General features: G+C 45.4%; 1 non-coding gene across 1 annotated transcript; it reads left to right on the top strand.

The window, feature by feature from the left end:
• Positions 1–16,628: 16,628 nt before the first annotated feature.
• LOC113910637 lies at positions 16,629–16,736 on the top strand. The gene has a single exon (XR_003516147.1). It is a non-coding gene; the product is annotated as a U6 spliceosomal RNA (small nuclear RNA).
• Positions 16,737–17,128: the final 392 nt, after the last annotated feature.

Raw genomic sequence — 17,128 nt, 5'->3', positions numbered from 1 at the left:
GGTATTTATACTTAGAGATATCCAGACAGTCCGCCAAGGTCACTGAGCTGGTTAAGTGGTAGAGCTGGAAAAAGAACAATGGAGTTCTGGGAAACAGGAAGAAAAATGGGAAGAAGTGGAAGATGAAGGATCTTGAGAAGGAGGGCAGACATTCAAGTATAGAACGGGCTAGACAATGGGGAGATGCTTGTCCTCTGGCTCCGTGAGAAATGAAGAGGGACTTCGTACACTGAAGCAACACCTTCGTACACTTAAGTTAGATTCAAGGGAAAACGAACAAACCCCTGGGTTGTGAAAATGTGTGACATAGGATTCATTACTGAGGGACAGTGAGAAATCTGCTAAGTTAATTGCAAACACACATGCACAGTGGTTTTATGTTTCTCCAGGTATGATCCACAGAACATTAGTTCTTGAAGACATTAATAGGTATAACCAAATACATCCAGGAAACACTGTGCTAATCAGAGTCAAGCAGGTTTCCTGGCTGGAGGATCTCTAAGAGCTTTCCGCCAGCAAATCTATATTGTGAATCTCTAGTAGTAGAATATATAGTAGGGAGTATCTCCCAAATGTACTTGACCAGAACCTTTTTGCAAACTAGTCTTTCCTCAAATACACATGGGTTTTCTACGATGATTTCATTTGGAACTTTCTGGAGGCTGGGGACTGGCCATGCCCTTCAGAGAGCACTCCTGGTGCTATGTTATCAGCATACACATTACTTAGGAGCTGCTGAGAAATACAGAATCTCAGCCCCAGTCTTGACCTCCAGAATCAGAAACTGCCTTTTAACAGTATGTCCTGATGATTTTTTTGCAGATTAAAGCTCGAGAAGCTCAAAATGTCTTCAGGCCTCAGGATTTGGTTATATAAAATTTCATAGCACCAACAGCCTGACATCAGCTGCCTGCTGCCAAACAAATCACCCCAAAATGTACTGTGTCTTGAAATACTAATGATTTATTTCTCGTGATTCTGTAGGTTGACTTGGCTCAGTTGGCAAGTTCTTCTGCTTCAGGTGGCATAGGCCAGGGTCAGTGACTAGGCTGCATTCATGGGCTGAACTGGAAGATTCAAGGTTTCACTCATATATCCAGTGCCCCGGTGCTCCTCCCTGGGTTTCGCTACATGGATAGCTTGGGCTTCCTCAAAGCACACTGTTCTCAGGGTTTGGGACTTCTTACATGGCAGCTGGCTTCCAGGGAGGAGGAAAGAGATGCTGCCAATTCTATTAAGGCCTGGGTTTGGAGGACCTAGAACATCACTTCTGTTGCATTCTATTTGCTAGTCAAAACAAATCACAAGGCCGATTAGATTCAAGGGGAGAGAAAATGGTTTACACCTCTTGAGGGGTCAAGTGGCATGCATACACGAGGAGGGAAGGCATTGGTTGATGGCCGTCTTTGGAGACTATCTATCATACCGGCCCTCTTGGGTAATATCAGATGCCGTGCATGAGCTCTCCCTAAACTCTAATAGCTTGAAAAGTGCTCTGGTGTATGTCCTAGACTGGCTCTTTCTCTGAAGTAACCAGGCACTTCAACCCATTTTACAAAAGGAAAGCTATGTCCCACCCATGAGGCCAGGAGAACAGAAGATCTAGCAACATATAATCTATTTCTGCCTCCATTGATTTCCCAAAAATCTCTTTTAAAGTTTGCAGCAAGAAGAAAAAGCGGTTTGGGGTCTCAACCTTAATGACCACTTTTCTACAAATTGGTAAGAGACAAGGTACTCAGTTTCCCCAGGAGTTCATCAATAAAGGCAAAGAGCGGCTTTTTCTCTTACTTATTCCTCTGGGAGCTTGGAATAACAGGCATGCTTTTTGTGCATTATGTTCTAGAAGCTGTTACTTATAAACTAAGGCAATGGGGTTGATGGTCAGCTGGGCTGAGAAGGGGAGGGAAGAGAGAAAGAAGGCGGGGAAGGGAGAGAGGAGAGAAGATGGTTAAATAAGGAAAATAAGAAACAGTGATGAAAGAAGTGATGAAATTAGGATCACAGAATCCCAAACCAGAAGCACAAACTCATTTCTCCAACCCTCTCTTAAATCATCCGGAGACTAAGGCAAAGTGGCCAGAGGTGGGACCAGAACCTGGCTCTTCTGATTCTCAGAGCTTTTCTTCCTCCATATTTACCTTATTACATTGTGATACTGAGGATTTTGAGAAACTCTGCCTCCACGTACAGCTGTGACATAGCACCTTGTGCTGGGTGGAACTCTAAATATTTAATGTTACGAATCTAGGTAGTGATGATAAGCACAATCATATCAGTATTAGCATGAAGGTTTCTGCAGGCCCCTGAATAGTTTTCAAAAAGGGAAAGTTGATGACAAGGGCAACAGCCAGGGCGGAGAGCCCTGTAAAGAGCTGTGGTTTGGTTTTAGTTTAGGATTCCTCTCACTTTCAGTGCTCTCATTCCATCATGGGCTTTTCTCCCTGCTGGCTGCTCTGTGGGATGCAGGTGGTTGTCAGGAAGACAGAGAGAAATATCTAAAAACAAATGAAAGCATGATCTTCAGCCGCTCAAGGTCAATGGCACCGGCACCAATCTAACTAGTGGCAGCTCCTTGCTGTGGAGCCAGAATCCAAAAGAGGAAGGTCTCTGGAAAACACCTGGCATAGAGCATTCTATGAATTTTTTGAAAAATACACAAATAACCCTTCCCCCTGCTCCATCTCTCACAACACAGTCCTGGGCACAGAGGAGACACTTGAACACACAAAAGGAGAATCACACACACACAGATACAAAGTGGAAAAAATAATAATAATGCCTTGGTTCCTCTATTGCCTGCATGTTCAGTTCAAAGGAGATCTATTTTAAAAGCTAGGAATGTCCCGCCTGAAACTGTTACTGAAATATCCAAGAACTGATACTTCAGCACTCGGCGGGTGGTTGCGATCAGTCTGCAACGTGTGGGGCGCCTGCAAAGTAACAACCGGTAAGCACATTAAGCCAAAGACAAACAGAAGTAAGAGCTGCTCCACATCTCCCAAGGCAAAGAGATCTGAGGACCATGCTGAGCTAATGACACCTGCAGAGTCTGGAAGTCCCGGACTTGGTGGAGAAGAGGAGGAGCCACTGAGAGGATCTTTAATTCCAGGTGGAGACGGGAGCAAAGGAAGCTCTGCCCGCCCCGCCTCCGGACTGCGGTCCCAACCCTGACCTGAGCAGGTAGAGCCCTATGGCAGCCTCTCACACCTTGACTCACATGTGGGAAGGAGAGTGGAGGCTTAACAGAGAAGGAGAAAAGGCAGGGAGTGAAATTTGCTTTTATTAAGAGGCAAACATTCAGACATCCAAGCAGACAGTAAAAAAGGAAACCCAATTTGCAGTACGTGAGATATCCAACACCTCAGTTCTGACCCCTTGAAAACCGGTGGGTTTTATCCAAGGGAGAACTCTATGAGGCAGGAATGTCGACGTACCTCCTTAGCACTTCCATCTCTAAGACCCTCTGCTCTCGCAGTCCTCATGTCATCTCTTCTGAGATAATGAGTTCCTTGAGGGCAGGACTCAGGTCTGTTTCATCTCTGCATGTTTCAGCACGGAGCACAGTTTTGTGCACAGAGAGGTGCTGTTTGTTGGGCGGCTTAACATGGAGGAATGCTAGTCCCATAGACTTTCCCCATTCACTCCATATTTTACTCCACAGCCAGATTAACCTTCATGATACATGATTCTGAGTATGTCCTAACTGTACCCAAAATTGACCACGGTTCCCTAGAGCACACAGTTTATCAAGTCCACTGTCACTGGCTGATGGGCACGCCCAGTCTACCGTGCCAGCCTTGTCTCACACCTTCCCCTTTAAACGCCCTCTGCTTTCCGCCCTCTGTCTGCACTCTTCCTTGGTTCCCAAACATTCTCGATGCTCTCCAGTTCTGTCCCTTTACTCACGACTTCCTTCTGCAGGAGGAGTCTGGACACTTGGCCCTAAATCCCACCTCTATTAGTTCATTAGCTGTGTGACCTATGGCAATTTTTTTTTTTTTTTTTTTGCCTGCTGAGTCTCATTTTCTTTTTTTTAAAGATTTTATTTATTTATTTGACAGAGAGAGGGAGAGCAGAAGCAGGGGGAGCAGCGGAGGGAAAGGGAGAAGCAGGCTCCCCGTGGAGCAGGGAGCCCGATGTGGGGCTTGGTCCCAGGACCCTGGGACTGGGACCTGAGCTGAAGGCAGACGCTTAACCAACTGAGCCACCCAGGTGCCCCGAGTCTTATTTCTTCATCTTTAAAATTAGAGATCATAATATTAACCTTGCAGAGTTATTGTACAGAGAAATAAACAATTAGATAACATCTGTGAAAGCATCAGCTATTGTAGGCGCCCGAGAAATGTTTGTCTCTCCTCTTTTGGACCCTTTAAGTTTGAGCACATGCCGTAGGCAGAAGAGCCTCTCTCTGCACCAGACCTGAGCAAGTGGGTCTGGGGGACATTCAGGCAACAGTGAGGGAGGATCCGTCTTTAGTGAGCCATAGGGAAGCAAGTGGCCAACAGATGACACACCCGCATGTCCCCACACACAAAATCCCAGCAGATTATCTAGCCAACGTCCTCTTTCAGAGACAAGGAAACCAAAACCCAATGAGGAACCAAAGCTGGACTCCTGTCTTCTGTTCCTTACTTTTCCCCATGCCATGAAACAGAGCCAAAATTCATTGAACTGACCAGATGCCCAGGAATGCCCCAGGCCGAGGCTGGAACTGGAATCCCAGGCTACAGACCTTCCTCAGAAGTGTCTGGTTCATTGCCTTGCTCCAGACAGGCCTGCACCTACGACTCACTCAGTGCTTACTGGGCTCCTACAAAATGTTAGGTCCACACCTATGAGGAGAATGATAAAATATCTGAGATGGACATCGTCTTGTTCCAACTCACAACCCAGCTAGGAAGGAGTGATGTGTTCAGATAATTGCCACACAGTGTGGGAACTGCGCCAACCCCACATTGGAACACCGACGGACAGAGAGAAGCTCCCTGGTAGAGCAGAAAAATCTTCACAAGGGAGACAGATGAGTTAGGCCTTGAAGAATAAGCAGGTGAAGGGTACAGGTGTTGGGAAGGGCATTGTGACTGGGTCACTGATTTTCACTGTGCCAACAATTACAGTAGCATATGCAGGAGGTGAGGCCACACACCTGTCTGCTGGGAACAATCCGGCTCCATGAAAGGTAGCCAAGGACTATCCCAGGCTGTACCAGGCTCAGGAACATTTTTGAGCCAAATGCCAGGTACCCAATATTATTCCTAACATATTTGTTTTACACAGATTACTTCCAAGGGTCCCTCATCACCTCCTTGATTGCTGGACCTGAAGTGGGCCTAGGTCACATAAATCCGAATCTCAGATTTGGGAGTTTTCATCCAGAAAAGAAAAGAAAAGAAAAAAAAAGAAAAAAGCCCAAAGCAAATGGGAGGTCTCTTAAGTGAGAAATAAGTGGGTAACCTCTCAAAAGAAAAGGTATCGGTGCACAACCAACTGGCTGGGTCCTCCAGGAAGCAGACATCAAGACCAAGTTAGGGATCAGAGAGATTTTTGTTTTTTTAAAGATTTTTGTTTTTTTTAAAGATTTTATTTATTTGACAGAGAGAGAGACAGCCAGAGAGGGAACACAAGCAGGGGGAGTGGGAGAGGGAGAAGCAGGCTTCCCACTGAGCAGGGAGCCCGATGTGGGGCTCGATGCGGGGCTTGATCTCAGGACCCTGGGATCATGACCTGAGCCGAAGGCCACAACAACTGAGCCACCCAGGGACCCCAGGATCTGAGAGATTGGTTGGAGGTGAGACCCGTGAAAGAGAAAGAGGAGAGGAAGCAGGAGTGGGTAGGGAAAGGCCTCCGACCATGACAGAGGCCTGACCCCTGTGAACAAGGTAAAGGGCAGAAAGGAGGATTGGGTAAGAAGTTCAGGTGCAAAGACTGGCAGGAGAGATGAAACACCCGGCTCCTGGGCCTCACCGAGCTCGGTCTCGGCAAGGGGGGCCTGGGCAGGGCTAGATCGCTCCCAAAGCCCAGGCGGATCCCCAGGGAACCTGCCGCTGACAGCAGGCCTCACCGCAGGTTCTCGCTGCAAGAAAAATCTCAGCAACACATCTCCATGGCGGCTGCACACGCGCATCAGCCTGGAAGAAAGGAATTTAGAGGGGAATTTACTATGCTGGTAGTTAGAGACTTGTTCTGATCTTAAGATACAGTAATTGTAGGCTCTTTTTGTTGGTTAATTATCGGTGTCTGTCAGAGAAAACTCAATCGCTAGCATTTATGACAGGCCTGGGTTGAGGGTAAAGCTTTGGTCCTGGAGTTCTTACTTAGTTCCCTAGAAACCGAATTCTTCGCTTGAGCAAGCCGCTCGGCTGTCTGATCACTAAATGGAAAGAAGGATAAGTCAACGCTCTCCGCCAGAGAGCGAGAATGGAAGAGGGAAAGAGGAGTGAGCTACTAGACCTTAAGCACCAGGAGTACAAGATCCCATTGGTCTTTCCCCCCAGTGAATGGCTCGCTGCTCCTAGTATCTGGCACATGGAGGCCCTTACTAAATATAAGATGAATGAATGAATGAATGAATGAACAGATGAATGTCACCCACCACTTCCAGATAAAACAGTTCTCTCTCGCATTTGTCGCTCCTTGTGTTGAGCTTCTCAGACATGCTCATTTTGTTTTCTATATTTTTTACATACCACCCTATACCAACTGGGGTTCAGCAGGAGAGGACAGAAACCTTTCTAACTGGTTTAGGCAGGAAGGACTTCATTTCCGGGTATTAAATGGCTCGTAGACTCTCTCGTTGGGCGGGCGGAAGAAACGGACTGTAGGTCGAGCTGCCGGGACAAACCCCCGAGGCACACTACAGACCCGGCCCAGCCCGGGCACGGCGGCTCTCTTCTACAACCCGGAAGCTCCGTCCGCCAGCACCCCACTGCCACCGCAGCCATCAGGAAGCAGCCGAGTTCTGGAACCTTCCATGGCCGCCCCCTCTGGATCACACCACACCTGCGGGAATACCAGCGAATGTCCCACGCGCCTCTCACCCCACATGAACGTAACAAATAGACTCTGGAAGGGCCAAATGCCCCCACGTGCTTGTTGGTCCTCAGACGCAGCAAAGGCATGGCCCCTGCCGCAGGTCTGTCTCCCAAATCTACGTGAGCGCCACTGGTGGGTCAAACTTGAATCACCTCAGGAAGCCTGGCTTCCAGGGACTTGAGAAAAATGTCGTGGTTTTGTTTGTTTAGTTCCAGCCTCTGCGGGAGATCCAAGTGGAGCCTAACGCAGTGATGGGCCGTCCCACCACAGCGCCCCCGTGAGGAAACCGCGGAGAAGGGCTCATTCCCTACCTCCTGTCTGTTAGAACCCAGGCGCCTTGGGGCCAGTCTGAAAGGAGGGTTGCCTCCTCACTTGTGAAAAGATTGTGAAAACAACTCATGCGTGCATTTTCTAAGGAGACAGAAGAGCAGGAATCATTGATCGTTAGTTGTCTTCCACAAAGGGACATCCTCTGTGGGCTTTGGCTCCCTGGACCCTCTACCTCATTCAGAATGTCATGTGGCCACTGATATCACCCTGTGATTGTGACTTTTGTGAGGGCAAATAGTTAACGATCCTAAATACTTCATAGCAACCCCAAACCACAACTTCTAGGTTTGACTTTCAGTGCTCTTATAACTTCTGTATCTCCATCTAGGGAGTTCTGGTATCATCCTCATTACCTTGTTGCCATTATTGGGGAAAAACACCTGCCACATGTCAAGCACTGTTTATATATGTAATAGGCATGTCGAATAAGTATAACGCACGATGTGCCCAAAACTGTTTTTGTTTCCCATTGTCCCATAATGTTTTTTGTTCAGTGGGTTAACCTCCCCTGTCCTTGGATAAAAACCCTGGCAGGTGTTTGGGCTTTTTGGCTCACTTCTAGGTAATAGCACAGTATTGGAGTCACTTTAAGTCACAAAGACATTCTCATTTTGGTCACAATGATGTCTAGTTCCATGTAACAATCAAGAGGCTGAATTCTGTTTCCATGGGCCAGCCTCAGCCTGGACGCCCACAGTGGGGAAGGAGGCTTGACACTTCAGCTCTCGTCTTCCTGCCACAATCTTGTCCACTCCCTCACTGTCAGATCTAAAGGAGGGGATAGGACCATACTTACTTGACAGTGGCTCTCTGCTCCCTCAGCCTGGCATGTGGTTCAGGCTGGTGTCCTGGGTAGGAGAACTCTTTCTCTCATGAAGTGCTTTTCTAGTTCTTCATGGTTCTCATCTGTCCTGCAGGCCCTTTTGACCTGGGGAAGGCACTTCAACTCTTGGTGGCCTCTTCCAACTCCTCCCTCATCCCCTGGGCATTGGGCATTGGGCCTCTGGCTCTTTGCTGTGCGGTTTCTCCTGTCTCTTGAAACAGGACTGTTCTACCTGGATGCAACCCAAGGTGGCTCCACCTCACGTCTTTCCCAGGTAGCTTTTGTCTAGTCTACAGGAAATGCCTCCCTGCCCTGCACCGATCTTGATCTGACTGAGGGGCTGAGAGACAGGAAACATGTCCTCAGAGTTACTTCTTCTGTAAAGCTGCAGAGGGTACGGAGGTGGTGGGTTTTGTTTTACACATTCGTTCGTAGGTAATAACTATTGTGTTGGTGTCTCAGTCAAAACAGAGGCAGGAGGGGTCCCACTGTAACATCCTGCAATGCATGGTTGCTAAAGCCCTTCACAGAGGGTTCCTGACCCTCCTTTTAGACAGCGAGTTCCTCGGCAATAGAAACCGTGCTTGCGTCATTCTCCCCCATCATTATCCATCCCCTTTGCATCCTTCAAGATCCAGCTCATTCTTTACTCCTTTGGTGAAGCATGAAGTCTTTTTAGATCTTTCTGACTGGCTAATGTTTCTCAATCTTTCATGTTTCTCAAGCTTTCACATGTCCCCTCCATGTGTGCCTCCTCCATGAAGTCCTGATCCACCGGCATGCCCCCCAACACAATTACCTCCCTCCTTGGAGCTCCCTTAGGACCTTTATATAAACCAATTATCACATTTTGTGTTGCTTTCTCCCCCAACTCTTTGCCTTACATAGTAGCCTAAGACCTCTTCAAAGATAGCACCCATGTCTTAGCCAGCTCATACCTCTCAGTCAACTCATACCATACCATACTTAGCTCATACCCCTAGCACCATACTCAGTCCACTGAAGGCAATCAATTTACACATCCAACACGGGCTTATTGAGCAAACACTGAGGACACCATGGTGAACAAGACAGACAAGGCTTTGCCTTCATGGCACTTGAAGGAAACTAGAAACAATGGCAGCACCCCATGGAATTTCCCTCACTGAGGTCCTGGTCTGTGCTGGGCCCCTTGCAGGTGCATCCCAGAAAATAGGCACAGTGAGATTCTCAACTACTAAACATGGAAGCCCAGCACACTTCTAAATAGTTGCCACAAATACTGTTGGAAAAGTCTGACCTATTCCCCTGATGTGGATTCACCCATTCAATGACACAGTTTATTCAAAACAAGGCCTGTGAATGACCTGAAAGTCTAATACTGGGGGCTCTTTTACACTTCATGAGAGAGCTTATGCTCTCCAGAGGGATGTGGCCCTCGCATGAGTCACCTGAGCACTCACACCGCCCAGGCTTCCCCAACAAATGACACCAGTTTGTGCATGCAAGAAGGGAGAAAAAAATACGCTCCCATAGCAAATGTCCTTGCCCTCACTTCTAATAAGAGTATATAGCTTATTGAGGTTCTAGGTTATGGGACTACTGTTTCGTTGTATTTCTTTATGTGAGGTGGGGGAAGGACAGTAACAGTACGGCAGATCACACCTGAACATCAGAAATGAAGAATATCTGAGTCTGAATCTATAGAGCTAACAAATTCTGGGCAGCAAACTCATTGACAGCAACAGTCTTCTCATAGAGGGTGCCCTAAGGGCCTGGAAAGGACCTTCTATCCAAAACACATTTCTTCCCGCACTCTCTACCACAAAGCAAGAAATTCCCACCATGGAACTCTGCCTGAGGTAAGATGTTTCTAGAAGCTCCGCGTTTACATAGGCATGAAGGGCAGTGGACATCAGAAACTCCAATGACAGTGATTGATGATAGTTTCCCAAGCCCTAAATATTTTGATTCACGGAGCTGTCAGAGCCCAAAACACTATAGGATTTTCTGTTGCTTTTTCTATATTTGTTATAGAATTTACTCTGCATAGGTTCCATTTGTCAAATGCCTGTGCCTGATCTCAAAGGACACAGGATTGGGGAGACCCGACAAGGGAAAAGTTGACAGACCATGTCCAGACGTTGGGTAGACACAAACAAGAGCAGTCCGAGGGAGGCAATGCTGTGGGAGACCAGGCTCTGGAAGAAGGGATGCCTCAGAAAGACAAACTCCACATCAGATTCCGTGCACAAGCTGCTGGTTGCTGGGAGCAAGGGAGGCAGAGTCCTGGGTTCAACATAGAGTTATGTATAACAAAGGCACATGGCAACTTTTTCTTTTAAAATCTTTCTAGTTTCTCAGAAGCCTTCCTAGCTAGGACTCCTCTATCCTGCATAAACCTTTCTTGTAAAAGATGGTGTCAGTATCACAAACCCAAGTTGTGAGTCAGCTGAGCTGCCAACTTCCTGGAGGCCATCACCAAGCATGAGGCTGGCTCAGATTGGACAGAACTGGCTTTTCCATGTGTCTCAACTCAACCAGCTGATCCAGAACTTCCTTGCAAAGATGAGGTGTCCCTTCAGCAAACACCATTGGTCTTCTCCTTACATTTGGAGCTGGGTTTTGCTTTATAGCACTGACAGTGGAGGCCAAGAATAGAAATGAGACATCCTCAGAGCTAACTAGAGGTTACCTAGCTTTGCTACCAGGACCAGCAGGAGTACTGCTCCACCTACTTTAGAAGAGACTGCTGCAAAAAAAAAAAAAAAAAAAAATAGGCCAAGACGATGCTGAATCTGCAAATGTCAATGCAAATTTTCAGCCTGACACTCTGCCCTCGTGGCTCTCCCTTTTGGACATCCTGCTCCTGTTTCATAGGTCTCCTTATTTCACTCTCCATCCTCTGCCCCTCAACAGGTCACAGAGAGCCCAAATTCCCTGCATTTGCTCCTCCTGTTCCCCTAGTCTGAAATGTTTCCCCCTTTTGTCTCTATCTCACAGCTTCTAAGATCCAGGTCTAATTTTCAACCTTCCATCAAAGTATTGTTGAGAACCCCAAACTCCAGAAATTCTAACTGTACTTGTAATCTATAGGGGCAATTCCAAAAGGACAAAACAAAAGTTTCTAAGCAGATTTTTAAATATTTACTCAGACTGTATTTGAAATTTGGGAAGTGAGGCTAGAAAACTCTGTCTTTTGTTTTTGGTTTTGGTTTTGTTTGTGGTTTTTTTTTAATGTTCCCATAGACCCTCATTTAAGAGCCATTGGACTGTAAAGAAATATGTCTTACTTGACACATACTATCAAATAATCTTTCAATTGTTTTGAGTTTGCTATTTTGTTTTTTCTACAAACCCATTAGCTCCTCTAGCCAGGGCCAGGGCTACACACACACACACACACACACACACGCGCGCGCGCGCGCGCACGTGTGCGCACACACACACACACACACACACACGCCAGAGCCTTATTAAGTACATGGTGAAGAGAAAATAAATAATTCTTGCTAGATTGCCACACTTGATGAGGAAAGAAGGAAATGGAATGGTGGGAGAGTAAATTATTTATATTGTCTTCCTTTTGTTGTGATTCTATGAAGAACAAATCCTGCACATGATCTAGACCATTCTCTCAAGAGCTAGTCTTAAAAGGGGAGGGTTGTGGCCAAAATCCAGAGCACTGAAAACACCAAATGCTAGTGAGGATGTAAATTAGCAGGAATTTTCATCCATTGCTGGTATGAATACAAAATGGTGCAGCCACTTTGGAAGACATTTTGGCAGTTTCTTACAAAACCAAACATGCTCTTTCCACACAATCCAACAATGGCACGTCTTGGTATTTACTCGAGTGAGTTGAAAATTTATGTCCTCACAAAAACCTGAGCATGGATATTTATATCAGCTTTATTCATAATTACCAAAACTTGAAAGTAACCAAAATGTCTTTCAGTAGGTGAATGGATAAATAACTGTGGTACATCTAGACAGTGGAGTATTATGTAGTGCTAAGAAATGAGCTATGAAGCCATGAAAAGACAGAGGACACTTAAATGCATATTACTAAGTGAAAGAAGCCAATCCAAAAAGGCTACCTGCCATATGAGTATAACATGACTTTCTGGAAGAGGCAAAAAAATGGAGACAATAAAAAGATCAGTGGTTGCCAGGGCTGGTGGAGAGGGATGATGAATATATGGAGCAGCGGATATTTAGGGCAGTGAAACCACTCTATATGATATGATAATGGTGGCTACATGTCCCTATTAACTTGTCCAACAGAACGTACTACACCAAGACTGAACCCTGATGTAAACGATGGACTTTGGGTGATAGGTCAATGCAGGTTTGTCAAGCTTTAACAAATGTGGTAACAAATGTACCACTTTGGGGGTATGTTGATAATAGAGAAGGCTGTGCATGTGTGCGGGGAGGGAGTATATGAGAAGTCCTCGTGCCTTCTGCTCAATTTTGCTGTGAACCTAAAACTGCTCTAAAAAATAAAGTCTATTTTTAAAAAGCGGGGGAGAGGGTAAGTTGTCTCTGTACCATATGACAACCCATGCATTCCCATCAAGTCTCACTCTAGTAAAAGGAGGATTATGATGAGGATACAATGCTGGAATCTTATAGGAATGGAAATCAAGGAAAGTCAGACCTCAGGAGAACCGAAAAGCCATCAGAGCGATTAATAATAACGATAATAGTTACCATGTAGTGAGTTCTTAACCTGTGCCAGGCATTGTGCTAAGCAGTTCACCTGATAGCAATATTCCTACTTTACAGATAAGGAAATTGAGTCCTAGATAAGTTAAGTAATTGGCCCACTTTCCTAATTAACAGAGTCTAGATTCAAACCCCAGCCTATCAGACCCCAGAGTTGAAGTGTTTGATTGTTTTGTTTTGTTTTGTTTTTCCATTTCTTAGTATCCTGTGACTTTTTCTTTTCTCTGGCTTTCTCAGTTCAAGAGTTCTCTCTCCTTCCTCATCTATTTACATGTGACCCAAAATGGCTACCTCTTCCCCAGAGCTTTTAGAGAGACTCTTATCTCTAGGACTCCTAATTCACTTGAAAAAGTATGACCAGCCAATGAACTGGTGGGCTTTGAGACGGGTATCCTTCCAGGATCCAGTCCGCTATGGCCGATTGGCTCTTGGATGGATACCTGTTGGCTCACCCCCAAGCTACGGGTAGTCCAGGCAATTTGCCTTATGTGTCCATCATACCAGGACATCACTTACTATCCTTGAAACCAGAACCCTGGAATGCACGTTGTAAACCTGGTCCTTTCCTCACATATAGAATCAAGCTAATAATGGTGCACCCCCATGGATTTAAAGGAGGTAATCTAAGCCAACTGTAGAGAACAGCGCATAACAGACAGTAGTTGCTATGAATGGCATTATTATTCAAGCCCTTCTACACATACTCCTGTTCTGGTCTCCACGTATGCTATGCCCTTGACTTGCAGCTTTGTTTGCCTGACCCATCCCTTTCAAGAACAATTGTGTCAACAATTGCCAAACTTAAATGTCCCCGGAAACAAATCTTTTTCTAGTGCAGGTTTGATAACACCCTTAAACAACAGTTAAAAAAAAAATTCAACTGAGTAAATTTGAAGATCTAATTGGCTTTATTAAATGATCGAATCCAGCAGCATCCACCCCTTCTAGTAATTAGAAAGGCCCTCTGAGGAGCTGTCCAGGATGGAAGGTTTTCACAGGCAGAAAGAGGGCGGGGCGAGGGAGGTATTAGCAAAAGAAAAGAAAAGAGTGCTTCAGGCCAGTTCATCTTGTGGGAGGAAGGGACTGGCATGGGTCTTCTTTTACAGATTACCAAACAAGCGCAGATCAGGAAATTTCAGATAGACTCTTTAAAGATTATATTTCTGGGAAAAGGCTTGGTTTGCTGTAACAGGGCAAATGACCCCATTTTGGGCCCATTGTTTCTTTCCCCACACAACAAAGGTAGGTGAGTCCCAGTCTGAAAATGTCCAGGGCTATTATTCTAAAACGACCCAAATCAATGCTAGCCTTTTTCTTTGGGACGGTAGTTATAAAACCAGGACCTTTTTTTTTTTTTTTTTTAAGTAGGCTCCATGCCTAGCATGGAGCCCAACACAGGGCCCAAACTCATGACCTTGAGTTCAAGACCTGAGCTGAGATCAGGAATCAGATGCTCCACTGACTGAGCCACCCAGGCGCCCCACAAAGTGAGGTCTTAAAGGAAGAAAGTTGAGTTCACCGAAGTGATAGGCAGAAATGCCCTGCAGCAAACTCTGCCCCTGAAGTCACGTTTTGCTCCACTGGTCCATTTAACAAGGAAACGATTAATTAATGACCGTGAATAACAGAGGAAAATGTTGATCAGACTGAGCTGATCCAGACAACCAAAGTGACTTACACATTTGCATGATATCCCTCACAATGCCCCCACAGCAATCCTGGGAATTTAAATATTTCCAGATGATTGCTATGAATCTTAGCATAGTTCTTCTAGAATCAACTCAAGCAGTGCTTCATACAAAATAAGCATTCAGACTCTTGTTGACTTGGTAAAGAGTAAATAAGGAGCAAAGAGAAGCAGTGCTGCCATGAAGTCTCATCCAAACAAACCAGATAATGGATTTCCCAGTCCATATATCATAACAATTACCAAGTTACATTTATGTTATTGCAGATTCCCCCTTTCATATTCCCAACTATCGCCTTGCAAGCAAAGTCTGTTGTTATTCAGTTTTACAGAAGACAGAATTGAGGCCCAGCAGCTTGCTACTACTTGCCACTGCTAGTAAGAATATAGGATGGAACCCCAGTCCCCTGACTCACGTGTCGATTCCCTGCCCCATGATGGCTCTGTGGTGTACCCTGGTGAAAGCTGTGGAAGGAAACTTCCAGATGGTGAAGTCAACTAACTGGTTAAGAAATAGTCAGCGTCTGTTAAAGTGTGCTCCTTAAATCCCTAATGTGCCGTGACACTTCGAGAATAAGCTTGGGAATTACTGCTCTCCAGAGATCTACCTTGATGTATATACCACATCTGAGACTCTGAGCAAGCAAACCTACCACATAGAAACATGTACAACATATTAACCCTGTATTCCTCAAACTTTTTTGATCATAAAATTCTTTGTGTGTGTGTGTGTGTGTGTGTGTGTGTTAATATCTCACAGAGGAATATTCTTTGGAAAATATTTTAGATTATGTTAAAAACAATTATTGGGGGACATCAATAAATTAACTAAAAATTATGCCTCATTCCATTTTGCCTAATCCCTAGTTTCTTAGGCCCTAACTAATTTCTAGAAGCAATACTAATTGTAAGGAACATTTCTGGACATGCAACATGCTATTAGGAATTGTATAAGGAGGATGAAACTTTCAAAAATTGAAGTAGGCTTTAGGAGGGAGATTAATATAAAAATAGAGTTTCCATCTCCAACTTCCTGGTGGTCTACAGAAAGTCCAGGAGTTTCTTCATTTTTCTTCTCTACCTGCATAACTTTCACGTATCTACAGCTATGTCAGTGGTGTGGAGAATAAGATAGTTCTCCTTCTCCTCCTCATCTTGTGGCTTTCCCCACAAAGAGAACTTTCTCTAATTTGAAGGGAGAAAACTGTGGCTCCTCAGAGAACAGCATGGTATATGTAAAGTAGAAAGGTCACCCTGTGGTTGCCACGAACAATGATTGGTAGCATGAAGGAAAAAGGGACTATAACTTGCATGCCTTTCGGAAACCTTTATCGAGAGTCAATTAACCAACCAACTGAAATCCACTGCACAAACAGAGTGAGCCCTTCCATTATCAAACTACTTTCCAGGACCTTCTTGTCAGTGGCTGCATGTTTTGTTTGGAGGGGAGGCAAATTATGCTCAGAGACCGGATTTGTCTTTCCAGCCATTGGTTTAACAAAGGCTCACTGTGGACATTTTGTAAGCTAACAGTATACAGGATAATGTCTTTTAATAAGCCAAGAAAGAAATAACCCTCCAAACCAAAGACAGATTAATCACACTATTGTTTCAGGCAAGGAGTGATGAAAGGAATAAAGTCCAAATTTGGTTGAGGTGTGCCTCAACCCAGAGCTGACGTCCAGCTGCCAATGCAAAGGGAAAAGTGCGCTGTTGCTAGAGCGTGTCGCTGCGGAATGACGGAGCCGGTGTCCATGGGCAAGGTGATTTTTGTGGGGCCACTTCATGGCTTTTGCCTCTGTTGGTAAGAGTCACCTTTACTGCTGCAGGAGGTAATTGCCCCAAGGTCTTCACAGAGCTATTTAGATCAACGAAATGTAGTCTTGCCCAGACAGGACATTCTCTGACGGTCCTCACAAACCCTTGATATTTATAGTCTAAATGTCCCCTTGCTTTTTCATCTGTTTTTACTGAGAAGCCCACCGTGGGGCCCTCGGCAGCTGAGCTACTACTGAGCTCTTATCAGCTAGAACAGATGAAACTGTGCTCACTTCGGCAGCACATACTCTAAAGACTGGAACGACGCAGAGAAGATCAGCGTGGTCCCTGCACAAGGATGACACGCAAATCCGTGAAGCGTTCCACAGAGCAGATGCAATGATGACAGCCTCGCACAACTTACTTCATCCTTACATCAAAACAACTTAACTTCTAAACACAACTTTTTTGTTCGCCTTTGTCAAAAACAAATGAGTTAAAACAGCCTCTGAAGTCATAGCAAGTAGATTTGAAATCCCATCAAACCAGTACACAGTACACAGGCTCCCCAGTTAACTACTAAAGCAACTTCCCTTGAGAGAATTAATTTTGACTCTTCTTGGCCCCCCCCCACCCCGCCTTTATAACCAGATTAAGTCGCTGAACCAAATTGCCACATTATGGCACATATTTCCCTCCCCACCTGGGGGAAACACAGGAGCCTCCTCGCCTGTGGCCATTTCCTGAGGCAGCAGTGTTTAAGATATTTTCTCATCCTTGGCTTT

This window comes from Zalophus californianus, chromosome 6, assembly GCF_009762305.2.
Source record: "Zalophus californianus isolate mZalCal1 chromosome 6, mZalCal1.pri.v2, whole genome shotgun sequence".
Taxonomy (NCBI): Eukaryota; Metazoa; Chordata; class Mammalia; order Carnivora; family Otariidae; genus Zalophus; species Zalophus californianus.
This window is presented reverse-complemented; position numbering and strand designations above follow the sequence as displayed.